The sequence below is a fragment of the Myotis yumanensis genome, unplaced genomic scaffold (genome assembly GCF_028538775.1).
Source record: "Myotis yumanensis isolate MYYU_CA2020_CCGP unplaced genomic scaffold, mMyoYum1.0.hap1 SCAF_1, whole genome shotgun sequence".
In the NCBI taxonomy this organism is placed as follows: domain Eukaryota; kingdom Metazoa; phylum Chordata; class Mammalia; order Chiroptera; family Vespertilionidae; genus Myotis; species Myotis yumanensis.
In genome coordinates, this window is record NW_027223752.1 from 142,920,667 (window position 1) to 142,936,712 (window position 16,046).

A 16,046-nucleotide genomic window follows, 5' to 3' on the forward strand; every position below is an offset into this window, starting at 1 on the left:
TAATTCAATAATTGGAATATAAGAATAAATAAATATGATATCATTGCTGATTTTTGCAATCTGTTGGTCGATTAGAAAAGTGGTGACAAATGCACACTGGGTGGTGGAGATCAGGCATGAATTTTGATGTCTCCATGTTGAAAGTTTAAGCCACGCTCCTCAGAACCAATGCTGAAGATCACGGCTCCGCTGCCTTTAGCGCAGAAGCCCGGTAAAGAGGCCTAGACTCAGCTCACACTGAACTTACAGCTCTGGCCCGCACTTGATTCCTAGTCCCATGAATTATTAAGTCTGTGATTTGGGGAAGTTGCTTCATCCTCAGTTCCTTGGTTTTCTCATCTGTAAAATCACAATGATAATGCTCACCTCACAAGATATTTATGAGGATTAAAATGTAAAATATGGAAAACCCTTAGAAACCCATCTGGGGCATATTGAATAATCACTAATGATAGATATTACAGATATTCAATAAATATTCATGTATATTAGTGTACTCTTTTAAATGTAGTGTTTGAACATGAATCTGTTTACTTTCCTGTCACAAGTGAAGGTTAAAAATGGATTAGCATTTTATGATAACAAAGGTTGAATCTATTTTCATCTGCTTTCATTTACTGAAAATATCCTTTTAGATCATCTTAAAAAATACAATATTTCATAAAGTTTGAGTGAGCTAGGCAGTAGAGTTTTGTTTTTATAGAAAATGATTCTTGATATAGAGGAATAACGGAAAACAAAGGCAGGAATTTGGTATGACTTTGAGAGGTCACGATATTGGTTGTAGTGGCAGGCTCAGACCTGGAATGCTCCTTCCACTATAGAATTATTAAGTTAACTTTAGCATTACAGTTAAAGTTCACAGTTCCAAGACAGAGCTCCTTGAGTGGTTAGCTTTGATAATTGACATGTAAATAGAAACACACTTTATTAACAAATTGCACTTCATTATACCTTGAGCAACAAGTTATACATTTTATTCCTTGCTATTTCATAAAGGACCTTCACATTTCTTTGGCATCATAAAAATGTTGAAAACAAATTGCTGTGAGAGGAGAGTTAGAGCTGGCCTATCCTCATTACTGTAGCACACACACAAACACACACACACACACACACACGTATAATCTTACCTGGTGGAAGAGAATTTGGTAAGGCGTGTATATAATTGGTATATAATTCATTTTTATTTTGGAGAAACCTTAGACATTACTGATTAGATATATACTATTCATGTCATTGCTATTATCAAAGAACTGATTATAACAAAGAAACAGATGTCAGAAAGCAATTACACTAATAACAACATGATTACTGCCACCAATTTAATTCTAGAAACCTGCCTAGAATCCTTATGAAGCAAATAATTTTCCACAGCCATGAAGAATAGGCACTGATCTCTTCCCTTTCCCAACACAACTGAAAAGAAAATGTGCATGCAAACATTTTTTATTAAATCTACCGGATAACATCAGCTTTCGAAAACTCTGAAGTTTAGATCCCATTCAAATTAATTTAATTGCTTTTCAAAGCTTACTTTCCCAGATAGAGGCTTATTTTAGATGATTGTGTTTATATGACCATGAGCATTCTTGAAATGTTTGCATCATGATAGAAAATAAGTCCATGCTCATTCGTTTTATTTTTCAGGTAACCTAAGTTTCCACCTTGTTACTCCGTGTCTCTTTTGGTTTTCTACCTTTTCTCACTCAGTTACAGTGTTTAATCATAATATTTTATGCTCTGTCTTATTTTTCCAAGTTATAAATGCAATCCCTGTTAACTATAGATACTAGTGTATAGAAGAAGAATCTTGCCCATCACTCATTGGTCAGAAATTATTAGAATTTGTTGTGTTTCTTTCTCTTTTGTTTTTATGTCTATCTATCATCTCTCTAGCTATCTCTCTACCTATCTCTCTATCTATCTATCTATCATCTATCTATCTATCTATCTATCTATCTATCTATCTATCTATCATCTATCTACCTAAGTACCCATCTACCTATTATTTATCTATCATTCACTTTCTTCCATCTCTGCTGGCTCAACCACTTATTGTAACATCAGTCAGTTATACCTCTGTGCTTTACTTTTCTTATTTATAAAATGAAAATAATAACAACCCTACCTCACAGGGTAACTTTGAGTATTAAATGGGTTAATTCATGTAAAGCAATTAGCAGAGTGCCTGACACACAGAAAACTCAATAAATGCTAATGATCTGTATTCCACATTTTTTATTTATAACTTATCTGCTTGTACTACTATAGTAACATTTAAATTATAAAAGAGAAACAAGACAGAAATCAAAAGGAACAAAGCACCCAATGGATGGCGTGCCCTGCCCCATGTTGGACACCACTGGGGATAGGAAGTTGAAAATGTGCAAAGAGCATAAGTGATAGTATTTACAGATATATTCACAGAACTATATTTATTTTCACGGTTTGGAGTAGGACTCTGAAGTTAATTTGAAATCTTGTTACTCTCCGAATGTTATCTATGTCATTTTACTGAATGAAGATATAATTAAAGGGCATCTTCTGATGTTTGACTTTGAAGGCTCTAAAATAATCATAGGTTTATAGTAACAGGTTCAAAGGCTGGGATTAATTTTTACGGTTTGCCTCAAAACCCACTTCTCACTCCTGCCACTTCATAAAATGTTTCCTGACAATTGCAGCCCACAAAAACCCTCGCTTTCTGATTTCTCCCTGTTCTACTCACTCGAACTTTGACCATTTAACTGCCTATTTTGGCACATGTGTCTGTCAAGCATAATGGCCATCTTTAATAACACTCATGCCAGCTTCAGCTCAAAAGAACTGACTCAAAGCCTAGAAATAATCTGAAAGCTCAGCTTGTAAGAAGCTCATTTCCTGGTTGAGCACATTGAATTTGAAGGTCGATAAATACACTACAAATTTTAAAAAAGGACCATAGATGGAAAGTTGTGGATAGGCTTTTCCTCGTTTTTGGGTTAAGGAATAGCTTCCTCACAGTTCTACATTCTCCATAACATATACTATGAAGAGGACCCTTCTTTGCAGCATGAAGGTTTTTAATTCTCTGATAAGTTTCTATTATCTGACATAATATAAATGAATATAAAAGAAGTCATTATAAAAAATCAGGGCAGAATTGAGATATAAGTATATTGCATTTTTATTAGCAGAGAGAAAAAATAGCTTGACTTTAAAAAATATTTTTATTCTAAAATATATGTGCTCCCTCCCGTTTAGTAATGCTTTTTTTATGTCACTTTTTTAAAATAAAACTTACTAAACTCTTAATTCCTATGCAGTTATGTATTATTTCTACTATGGTTTTTGGGTTTTAATTTGCCACCAATGTTGTATTAAATAATATTTAACAAAATTAACTTATTTATGCATATTGTTTGATAAATAAAATGTTCATGGGTAAGCATAGTTTTCTTTGCTGCCTTTTAAAGGATAACAAGTACATTTAAATATTTTTTTCATGTTTTATGTTTTTATTTTTCACAACTTAAAGCTAATATACTAATTTGATAGTTATTCAATACTTTATTCTCATGTTCTGTATTTTTGATTTTTTTTTTTTTTGGATGTACAGAGTCAACCTCTGTTATGACTAGCATATCTCCATAATAACTTCATTCATGGGTGCCACCGGGAACTTTTAATTGAGATATTTTCTAGTGAAGATGATGATCAAGGAGATAAAATGTTAGAAAACCAAAGAGGTGGGAAACGTGGGCGGAATATAAATAAGAATCAAGAGTTGGAGAGACAGTAAACTTGTACATGTAGAAGCCAGTGGTCCCAACATCCATTGCCTCAGTTTCTCTCTAGTGTTTTATGACATGAATGTGAAGAACAAAAGCATGATTTGTTTAGCAATAAACCTGATTCTTAGTGGTGAAACTAGATGAACATCATAGCTTATTTTGTAAATTTGTCCTTGAACCATATTTTCTATGCCCATGGATAGAGAATTCCAGTCAAAATTACTAACAAAAAAAAAAATGCTGAATTCAACTGCATTTTCATGGGTGCTATCTGAAATCTGCATGACTGGTTAGAATTATAGCTATTAACTGGCTTTGACTCAGTCAAATATTAACCACTAACTATCAACACTCGTAACTAGAGGATGGTCTTGCTTCCCAAAAGGACGCAGGAACCTGGGAATTTGTACTGCTGTTTTGAGATCATATGCGGGGTCATTTATTATATCCAAAATGCATAGAGTTCTGGACATTAGAACTAGGGAGATAAGCCCAGTTTTGTTTTGTTTTTATAGTCACAATCTAAATGTGTGCTAGAAAATGTCTCACTTTGGTTTATTCTGGTTATTCATCCCTTATGAGTATAGGTACTTGCTGGGACATAATGCGAGTTCTTTCTCAGTAAGATGACTGGCCCTCACTGCGGTTCTCTTGGTGAGCCTTCCACTCTTGAGCTGTGGTGCAGGTCACTTAACTTCCTGTGCTTCGTGCCCTCTGTGTGTATCAGGTGGCCCTTGCACCAGTTCTGAATGTCTCCCCAGGTGTGCCATCACACAGAGCTTTCACAGGTGTGCTAACAGATTGTAATAACCCTGTGGGATTACTTTTTGCTACGCCTTTGGAGAGGCAGTTATGGTGAATTCTTGTCAGATGAAATGTTAAAACGAGCTGTGTAGAGCAAGGGCAATTTATTGTAAGCAGGAGGTAAAGTGTAATTTTAAGCCCGTGCCAAGAGAAGAACAGGTGTTTGTGGGAACCTGTGGGAACTCTTCTGCATGTCAATCATACAGCAAAACCCTGCATTAAATAGTTCTTAGTAAGCAACACCATCCATGTCAAGGGTGACTAAATCAATAGGTCTTTGTCTCTGGAGCCTATTTATTTAAATCCTTTAAGTCAATTATCTTATTACCAAAATATCCTGAATACACCAAAATTTTGCCAAGCTGCACTAAATTTTATGAATCAGACCTCTCAATTCTTGCTTGCTACCTCCATGTGTAGTCATGGCAACCAACCTCAGCAGTAAATATAAACCTAGTGCTTGGGCCAAAGGTGAGTAATTTGGATCTGGGTAGTGTCAGGAAAGCTATTTTTAGGGAAGGAGGAGGAGAAAAATGAAAGGGAAAAAAGCATTAATGATATTTATGCATTTCATTATGGCTCAATATCTTTATCATACAAAATTAGAGAGGAAAGGGGAAATGTGGGCTTTATGAAGTGATTGAATCTAGAGTGAGGGGAAAAAATTAAGTCTTACTGATGGGTTATGAATCAATTTCTTCTTGAGTCTTTTAGCTCAGTTTTAGTGATATGATATATTCTATTTATCTTTTCTTTATATATAATAGTTATCTTCTCTTTATAGAAATAAACCGTAACTACACACACATTTTTTTGTCCATTAAAATGTAATTGAGGTTTTTGGTTGGGTCCCTAATAAGCCCTGAGTGTCAGACTTTCTTTGTCTCCCCAAACTTTTTGGGAGGGTCTGACATCAGTTTCTCCTCAGGGAGCCAATGCCAGGCTGCACAATGTGGGGAAGGGGAAGTGGAGGGAAAAGTCTCAGAGGCCAAGACCCCCAGCACATAATTAACTTAATGACAGGTGGCCATTTGAGAAGTTTGACAAGCCTCCCCACAAAAAGAATTTATTGACCATTTTGATTGATCCTAGTTCAAGTCCTTAGTAAAAGTAATGTATTTTATAGCTTTGTACAACATATATTTGAATGGCTTTCTATATTTGGCCTGAATTAGAAAAATCCAGATTATTTCAAATAGTAGATTTTCATGTGTAGCAAAAAAATATTCTGAGTAAGCCACTGTACATAAGTGGAACACATATGCTGGAGATTCACAGGTACTCCCTTTGGTATCCCTGCAGGTCTATAGAATACATTTGGAGAATCCTATATAATAAAACCCTAATGTGCAAATCGATCAAACGGCAGAATGACCAGTCACTATAATGCACACTGACCACCAGGGGCCAGATGATTAATGCAGGAGCTGCCCCCTGGTGGTCAGTGCGCTCCCACAGGGGGAGCGCCGCTCAGCCAGAAGCCAGGCTCATGGCTGGCGAGCACAGTGGCAGTGGCAGGAGCCTTTCCCACCTCCGTGGCAGGCAGACATCCCCCGAGGGGTCCAAGACTGCGAGAGGGCGCAGGCTGGGCTGAAGGACCCCCTCCACCCCCAGTGCATGAATGTCATGCACCAGGACTCTAGTCACTAATAAAAGTCATTTTCTCTGATGGAAAGTGCTTGTCTGTATGTAAGTCTTAACTCAGTGGTTCTGTAAGTGAGGAGCATCAGAATGAGATGGGAATTTATTAGATGGGTATAGTTTAGTTCCACCTCAGGTCTGCTAAGTGTGAAACTTTGAGGTGGGATCCAGGAATCTGTGACTTAACAAGTACCCAAGGTAATTTGGACACTGAAGTTTGAGAATCATGTCCTAAACTGATCTTGTCCTTCAGATCTCTTACTCTCATTTCCTCATAGTCCCAAACTCTATTTATTTTAGCCCAACACGTACCATATATTGCACTCTAAATTGTATCACAGAGTGTGTCAAGTGATATCCACACATTAGTATGTTCTTGGAACAACCCGATAACATAGACTCTATAATTAGCTTCATTTTAAAGATGGAGTAATGGATGCTTATAGTGATAAGCTTTCTAAGATTATACAATTAGTAAATGGCAGGGACTGGGATCCAGACTGCTTACCTCCTAAATCTGTGCACCTATTCACAGAGCTGTGCCGCCGTTGTATGTGTTGAATGCAAGGCATTTGGAAACTTGGATTGGAATAATGTAGTCCCAGACCCAGTGGAATCCCATTTTATGGTGGAAAATGATCTGTCTTTGCTAACATCCCCTGTGCATGCTATTTCACCTAGAAAATATTGCTTTCCTTCCCCTTTAATCCAGTTCTGTGGCTGCTTTTAAAATCAAATTCGAGACGCACCTACTCCTGGAAACGTCCCCTGATGCAGCTTGGGGAATAAATGTATATGCTTTTCTTCACCTGTCTCCGTCAGTTTAATTTTCAGATCCAACCAGGAACCTGAGAGGGTCAAGGAAAACTTTTTCCTCTCTTCCTCCCGCTCCACAGTTTGTACCCATTTTCTATAGAACTTGTACTCTTTGTCAGCGTTGACTGTTACGGCAAAACTGTCAATTAAATCTTAACCTATTATACACACTGTTGTTAGTAGAAGTGCTTAATGAAAGTCATGAAAGTACAGACAATTGTTGTTTTTTAATTGAATAGACTATCTTGGGTGAAAAAATGTTAAGGGTATATAAACAAGTGTATGAAATATGTTGTATATGTTTTGGTAAATATTGATTCTAGTCTTATTTGAGGGTAGGTACTAATTTTAGAGATGTATCCTTAGAAGTATTGAAAACTTAATTTAAAATGTATATATATATATACACATACACACACACCAAGGTGTTCTGGTTTTATTTTATTTCTTTATTTTTATTTTTTATTTATTTTTAAATATATTTTATTGATTTTTTACAGAGAGGAAGGGAGAGGGATAGAGAGTTAGAAACATTGATGAGAGAGAAACATCGATGCCTCCTGTGCACCTCCTACTGGAGATGTGCTCACAACCAAGGTACACGCCCTTGACCGGAATTGAACCTGGGACTTTTCAGTCCGCAGGCCGACACTTTATCCATTGAGCCAAACCGGTTAGGCTATTTCTTTATTTTTATTTTTTCATTTTCAATTATATTTTACATTCAGTATTACTCTCTATTAGTTTCAGATGTATACCTTAGTAGTTAGAAAATCATGTACTTTACAGAGTAGTCTCCCTGATATTTCATGTACCCACCCGGCCCCATATATAGTTATTATGCTATTATTGACTGTATTCCCTATGCTGTCATTTACATCTCTGTCACCATTTTGTACTTCTGAATCCCTTCTTTTTTACCCATCCTCCCAAACTCCCTCCCCTCTGTCAACTGTCAATCTGTTCTCTGTATCTATGAGTCTGTTTCTCTGTTGTTTATTTTGTTTTTTAGATTCCACACATAATTAAATCGTATGTTATTTGTCTTTCCCTGTCTGACTTATTTCACTTAGCGTAATACCATCTAGGTTGATCCATGCTGTTGGAAAAGATAAGAGCTCATTCTTTCTTTTTATAGCCGAGTGCTATTCCATTGTTGTAAATCTACCACATCCTTTTTTATCCACTCTTTTATTACTGGGCACTTGGGTTGCTTCCATATCTTGGCTATTGTAAATAATGCTGCAATGAATATAAGATATGGGTGCATCTATTCTTTCGAATTCGTATTTTAGATAATTTCTTTAGGCATTTATTTGCCCACGGCTTTTATTGTTGGTTTTTATTCCTGCAGATGGGTGGTTTTGCATTGCTTGCATGCCTCCTACATGGAACCCTCCAAAGAAATTGCAAATTCTTCTTCCAAGAGAGGAACTCTATCTTTTATTGTTGACTTCTCTCAGTTTCCCAGCAGGGTTCTGTACATGGTTGGCATCCGTATAGGCTTGTTGAATAACAAGGATATGTATAAAATCTCTTTATAGTCCTTGAGTCAAGTGTTAGGTATCATGGGGAGGAGCCACCTTGGAGGGAAATGGCTATAATAAATCAGAAGTACTTAATGAAAGTAGTGAAAGTAGAGACAATTGTTGCTTTTAACTTGAATTTCCAAATGTCTTCAGGGCAGACTAAGAGGAATTTCAAATTTTTCCATGAAGTACATGCCAGGCTTGCTGTAGTTCTTCCTTTCACAATTGCACCCCCACACTGTTGTTTTTGGCTGCACTTGAATTTACTGAAATGATTCCGTTTGCCTCAAAGGGTTTTGAATTAAAGGTTGGCAGATTTTTTTATGAACTCATCATCTTCATCCCATGAAATGTTTTTAGAAAAGACAGTTTCGTTTTATTGCTGTAGTTTTAAACCATGCTACAAAACTTTAAGAGGGAATTAAGATTTTATCATATGAAGAAGGAATTCCTACTTGTGCCTATTAATCTCTCTCGTCACATATATTTATAAAGTGTTTCATTTTTTTTTTTTATATATGTGTTTTCTTTTTTTTTTTTTTAAATATATTTTATTGACTTTTTTACAGAGAGGAAGGGAGAGAGACAGAGAGTTAGAAACATCGATGAGAGAGAAACATCGATCAGCTGGCTCCTGCACATCTCCCACTGGGGATGTGCCCGCAACCCAGGTACATGCCCTTGACCGGAATCGAACCTGGGACCTTTCAGTCCTCAGGCCGACGCTCTATCCACTGAGCCAAACCGGTTCCGGCAAGTGTTTCATTCTTTTTTGATCCTTAGATGCCCATGCATTTATTTAAATAATGTGATTTGTGGAATTTTTAACCAATAGTTTTTTAACCCATGCACACATATCTGTAGTACTTTAAATGAAAAATAGCATATTTATTACAAAAAAAACATGTTTATCATAGATAAGGGAAATAAAATTACACAATAAAATAAACCAAATGCATTTTTCTTTCCCATGTGGTGAACTTTATATATAATTTACATGTATATAAACAGATATTCTCTCTCTCTCTCTCTCTCTCTCTCTCTCTCTCTCTCTCCCTACACACACACACACACACACACACAGGCGGGAAGCAAAAATCTCAATAGATTGAGAAAATGCTGCAGAGAATGGTAGTTTTGCAGCCTACTTTATACATTAGAATCAAAGAAGGAGACTTACGAGGGGTTACATGAAACCCACTGGTGGTAGGTTAGCAGGCAGGAGAAAGCAAAGGGGGGAAATCTCTGGGATTAGACAAAGCATAAAACAGAGGGACACATACTTCTTTTACTTTGGTGAGTTCCAGAGAATTAAAAATCAACATTGACAGCACATACAGGTGGTATTTAGGGAAAAAGATGACAATGAAAGATTCGGTGATCTGCTCTGATGGGAGATTGACCCTGATGAGTCTGGAAAGATTACTCTGACATTCTAAAGGTATGTTATCATAGGTGCAAAAAGACAACAGACAGCATCCTGTAAAGATTGAACTTTGTCAAAGAAGCTACAGTCCCCGGACAGGACTACCCACCATAACCCCTTTTGGTTAGGAATGTTTATGTTCAGACCGTCCTATGTGGTTACTTTCCGTCGCTGAGTCTGTGTGGCCTGCATGCAGGTCTCCCCTGAGCTTGTCAGGTTGAGTATGTGGCCCCTTTTTATGTCTGCACTAATCCAGAAGAAAACTGTACCTGCCTCGCTGACAGATATTTTTAGATACACATGCTTTTTGGATAAGGAAACATTATGTATTTCCCCCACAGTAATTTTGAGTACATAATACTAATCCTTCCTTTAGTAAAAGTTTCCCTACAAATGTTTCAATGACAGATCAGCTGAGTTGTTTATAGATGCTGTGTCCTAAAACTTTTTAATCTTTACTCTTTTATGGGTCTTATAATTAAAAGGCAAACTATAAAGCAAATTTGCTTAAAAGATTATTATCTCATGGATGTTTAATCATGAAAGACCTATCTAATCTGCTCCTACAGGACCACAATTTACACACCCCATGCTGAGAGATTGATTGTAAAGCAAGTGATCTGCTTTGGAATCACTATCTGTTAAATTCTTTATAAGAACCACCAAATATGCATTTTCAGTAAGATATCCTGCATACTGCTATTTAGGAAAGACATGAATTTTAATGCATTTTAAAGGAGGTGATAAGAAGCAAATCATGGCTTACTCAGAATCCTCAAAGGACAAATGAAGACCCTAGAGCTAAGTTAAAATGGATTCTGCCCTGGAATTCATGGAGCTTTGCCGTTGGATCTGGAAGAGGGGTACCTTATTCCAGGATATCAGACCCTCCTCCATAGCATTCAATTGGTTTAACAAACATTTGTTGAGTTCTTAGAATGTACCACACACTCAGATATGTAACCCCAGAAGAGTCAAACAATAAGCCCTACTTCTTACTTCTGCAAGTACTTGAAAATAGAGGATTTTATAATAAATGGACAAAGGTAGACATTTAAGCAAAATATTTTATGGCACCAGTAAGAGTTATAAATAATGATATTTTCACAGCGCTATGTTTGGGGACATGATGGGGAGCAATTACTCTTGCCAGTGATGGTTATATTCCAAGCAAATAACTGGTTTTCTCTCGCTTTCTTGTCATCATTCTTAAGAGTAATGTAGGGCCTTTCCCATAATAAAAGATGAACACATAGTTGCTTAATTGACCTGAATTAAAGCATTTGTAGTTCTAGGTCCTGGATTTTTTTTAAGGAGTGGTCACACAAAATTCGTACTTGTTGACAGAGGTTCCACCTCCTTCATCCCACCCTGCCTAACATGTTTTGGTGTCCTCATCATCTCTTTCTTTAGTTACCACTTATGTTTGTGAGAAGTAGTCTTTGATAGAGTGTATGAGCAAGAGAAAGAGCTAGAATATCTCATATGTTTATTCAGCTCTTTACCCTTATTTCTGAAGAAGCCCAGTTAGTCTTCTGGATGAAATCGCAGATGGTAAGTGGGAGCAATGAACTCGGGGGTGATTTTAGCGAAGAATGACACTGATATTTAAACTCAGGTAAAAGAGGAAGGATTAAGACAGGCTGTGAAAAGATAATCTAGAATCTTACTCCTTGAAGTGTGGTCCATGAACTAGCAGCATCTGCTTTACTTGGGAGCTTTTTAAAAAAGTGAAATCTCCCCAGACACATTAAATAAGAATCTGCATTGTAAAAAGATTCTCATGCCATTCCTTTGCACATTAAACCTGGAGAATGACTTGTTTAGATAAGTTAGAAAGAGGATAAATCATTGAGAAAAGAGAAATACCAGAGAATTCTAGAAGCGACAATTTTTTGCCTGCAGTGATACTGTTATATTTCACAGTCCATCTAAAGTTTACTGACTATAGAAAAGATAACATGCAGTGATGATGATCAAGGCATCAAAACACATACTTAGTAAAATGGACAATATTTTTTTCTCTTTGTAACCTCCAGGTAGTGAGAATCTGAGTTTTTATAAGGGAGTTTGTTATTTTGTCTAGTCTATAGAATAGGATGTCTACTCTATGGAATAGTATGTATTCCCTCCTGAGTTTAGAAAATTAACATGACTCAGTTATTAAGCAAAGAATCTGTTAAAAATATTTTTTGTCTCTTTATATTGTTGTGATTATTTCTAACTCAATCATATTCTCAGTCAGGCACAATAAGATAAGCAATATAATCATCACCAGGCTGAGGGTGAAAATACTTTTATTTAGTTTACAGATGTGAACTAATCAGAATAATTTGAATCTTGGATACCGTTCAGGAAAGCCATTTATTTAACTGCTCTGAGATGTGTTCTATTAATTTGCTGGATAAGAGCTGCAGATACAGAAAATACATAAAATAGAAACTATAGTTTTAAGGGCTAAAGAAATGGACCAAGGTATCCAATGTAGAGTCACTTGTTACCTGAACCTATAGAACTTAAAGTGAGCGACGCCTGGCTTCCATTCCTAGGTTATGTGTGACAATTCATTAGAAGCAATACCGCTTTCTACACCTACACTGTTTCATTAATAAGAACTGCAGAGTGTGGATGTTGTGTGATTAGATTTTACTACTTTACGCTCACAGTGTTACTCTCCTCCTGTTTTCCTTCGCCTTATTTTGCTTCTTTCTCCTTTAGTTTCTGTCTTAGCTCAGATCTCTAGAACACTGAACTTGAGGCAGTGTTTGGTTATTTCTTTCCTAGGAGTGTGCAATCCCTGAAACACAAGAGTGAGAGCAAAGGGTAAGTGAGGAATGAAGAAAGGCAGGCCAACAAAGGGTGATACCGAACTGGCCACCCTTTCACAAGAAAGCAGCTGGCTGTTTGGTCCCACAAGTTGTCTCCCAAAAAGTTGTATGAAGCTACTACATCTGGGACCAGATTTTTATTCGGATTAATTATTTTTTCAGGCTTCTCCCATCTTGTCTCTCTTTGGTCAAAATGTAACCCCAAAGGGCTTTAACTCCACTGTACTTTGTCCCCCTGACCAGCCTCTGCAGAATCCGGCACCTCCTTGGGTCTGGTTAGAGCAGACCGTGCACTGGAGGTATAGTGGCTCCTGCCATGGTAGGTGCAGTGGAATCCACGCAGGGTCCTGGCCCTAGGTCTCCGGGGAGGATGAGTCCATCCGTGACCATAGGAAACAGGACCACACAACAACAGCTGGGGGCTTGGCACCACGAGATGGGCAGGAATCACTGGGCTCTGCTCTGGCCTGAATCCGTACAAGCAGCTGAGGCCTTTGGGGCAAGTGCACTGAGCAGATCTGGGACATGATATAAACTGTGTCCAGTATAGTCTCTGCATGACTGGCTAGAATGACAGCAGCTTAAAAGAAAAGACCTATTTGTCCTTCCACAACAATGAAACTCACCTAAAACCAGTGGCCCAAAGACGTAGCTAGATTGTTTTTAACATAAATCGGTGGCTATCAACCCGGGATGATTGTGTTTCCTAAGACATTTATGCAATGTCGTAGAGACAATTGTGAGAAACCAAACTGGAAGGGTGCTATAGCCATCTAGCTGGTAGAAGCCAGGCATGTTGCAAAACATCCTAGAATACACAGAACCACACATCCACAAAACGTATGTGGCCCAAAATGTTTTGATTGAGAAATGTTAATATAGGCAAAGAACCTAGTATGTATATGTGTGTGTGTGTGTGTGTGTGTGTGTGTGTGTGTGTAATTGATTTCAGAGAGGAAGGGGAGAGAGATAGAGATAGAAACATCAATGATGGGAATAATTGATTAGCTACCTCCTACTAGGGATCGAGCCCACAACCTGGGCATGTGCCCTTGACTAGAATCGAACCCAGGACCTTTTAGTCAGCACTGAGTCAAACCAGCTAGGGCTGAAGAACCTAGTTTTTGATTATAGGGTTAATTTAATATTTTGTTAAGCAGTTGAAATGAACAACTCTCACTTTCTTTCCCTTGAACACTGATTGGGAATTCCAGCCTAGACTGACCTCCCAAGAGCTTCAGTGCCTTTAGGTACAATCTGTGCCCCAGACAAGAGGGGCACCATGGGCTCTAGAGGGTGCTGCTGGAGAATGCCAGGGACAAATTTCAGCTATTTGTAAATGTGCCCTTAGCCAATTCTGCACAGTGAACAGAGGTTAAACTTTGATGTTTACTTCTGCCTTCTCTGTTGTGCAATTTTATGACCACTCTGTTTAAGACGAAGAATTTGTACCGGAATCTTTAAGTTTATAGTTCTGATAGTTTTTGTAGTAAACATAAACCTGTGAGTCTATCCATTTATATCACTTTTCCCTCGAACAGTTTTTAACATGTGTACCATTGGAATACCACCCCTGACGCATAAATTGAGGCCTTTGGACATTAGTTCAAACCAGACTAGCATTCTTTTAAAATATTTTTATATATCAATATTTGAAGAAGTCTCCCATTTTAAAATCACTTTTGTTATTACTATTCAGAGCTGCAACTATAAGTGAGTTAAAATAGAAAATAAATAAGGGTAGGGATCTTTGTTTTATTTCAGGATGTGCCCAGTAAGCCACAATTGTGCCTGGTTCGTATAGTAAATATTTGTAGAATATAATTTCCATTTATAGTAGTAGAAATGACAATATTTACAGAAGAAATATACAAATACATAAGTAAAACTCAAATACCATTTTTCTGTTTTTGTTCAGGTTCATATAACAGACTCACCAGGCCCATTAAAATGTGGTGTCATTTCAAATCATTATCAAGTTCTTGCAATGAATGTTCTTTACTTTTTTCCCTTTAGAAACTTATATTTGTGGGATCAAACAGACCTGGGTCTGAATCCTGGTTCTTATCAGCTGTGTAACTTTAGGAAATTTACCTGCATTTGCTATGCCTTAATTTTTCTCTTTAGTAAAACGGACAATATTAAATAAGTTTATAAATTGGAATTAATTTAGTGCTTATTACAAAAAAAAGTGCTCAAAAATGTTAGCTACTATTAGTATTATGTGCTATTAGAAAACAGAGTATACCAGATTTTACTATTTGAAGATATTTTGTCATCTTACTATGCTACTGTAGCTCAGTCTTTCTTTGTGAACTGTTTTTCACAGGTGTTTCATGTACTTTGGTTGATTTTTTTTTCTTTAGTAGAAATATTTTAAACCACAACTTTGATTTTGACCCTTTAGACAATTTAGCATGAGAACATTATACTAAAAAAGGTATGGTTTTTATTAAAGATAACTAATAATTGAAGCTTTTCACACACACGCTCTCACACTAATGTGTCAGTATCTTCGTATAGTTAAGTGTTGTTTGACAAGCTTCATTATCTCTCAACTTGATGATTTGTGATGGGCATTGACCCAGAGTTGGTCACTGACACTTTGTCTCTGTAGGTCAATGGTGTGGGGGAGCTGTTAATCACTGTAAGCTCTGAGAGCTAGAGCTCTATGAGTTTGAATGATCATTTTATCTTTTTCCTGCTCATCTCTCCTGGCCCTGACAGCTCAACTTGGCCTTTTCACTTGCTTCATCTACTTTCTCATATGAAAAGTGAACTATATCCAGGCATAAATGATGAGGAAAAATCAAAGCAACTTGACTGAAATTTTGAAATTTTTTTATTTTCTGTTATGTCTTATCTCACTGTTAGTCTTAAATATATTGTTCAATTGCATCCTTCAAGATATATTACACCCTGTGAGGAAGGTAAAAAAAAACAATAATTGCTGAAATTACTTTCTTATTGAAAATCAGCTGGAAAAAGAGATGTACACAATAACAAGAACTGCAAACTGAATTTCTGCTATGGGTAACTTTTTTTTTACAAGAGACAAACAATAATATTCATAATTTATTAATCATTTTACTATGAATGAGATATCAGGGCGTGCATTTCACATGGATTCTTTCATTAAACTCACAACAAGCTCTTAAATAACTAATGTACAATTGAGGGCACTAAAGCATCCAAAAATTCAGTTATTGCCTAAAGTCCTACAACT

At 36.8% G+C, this 16,046-nt stretch overlaps 1 protein-coding gene and 1 pseudogene across 2 annotated transcripts in view; one reads left to right on the forward strand and one right to left on the reverse strand.

Moving 5' to 3' along the window:
- The window catches only part of PLXDC2 (plexin domain containing 2), a 413,522-nt gene that overhangs the window by 22,711 nt on the left and 374,765 nt on the right, over positions 1-16,046 (forward strand). The window lies entirely within an intron of this gene.
- LOC138998883 (phosphatidylinositol 3-kinase regulatory subunit beta-like) overlaps positions 1-16,046 on the reverse strand; it is a 31,559-nt pseudogene that overhangs the window by 13,227 nt on the left and 2,286 nt on the right.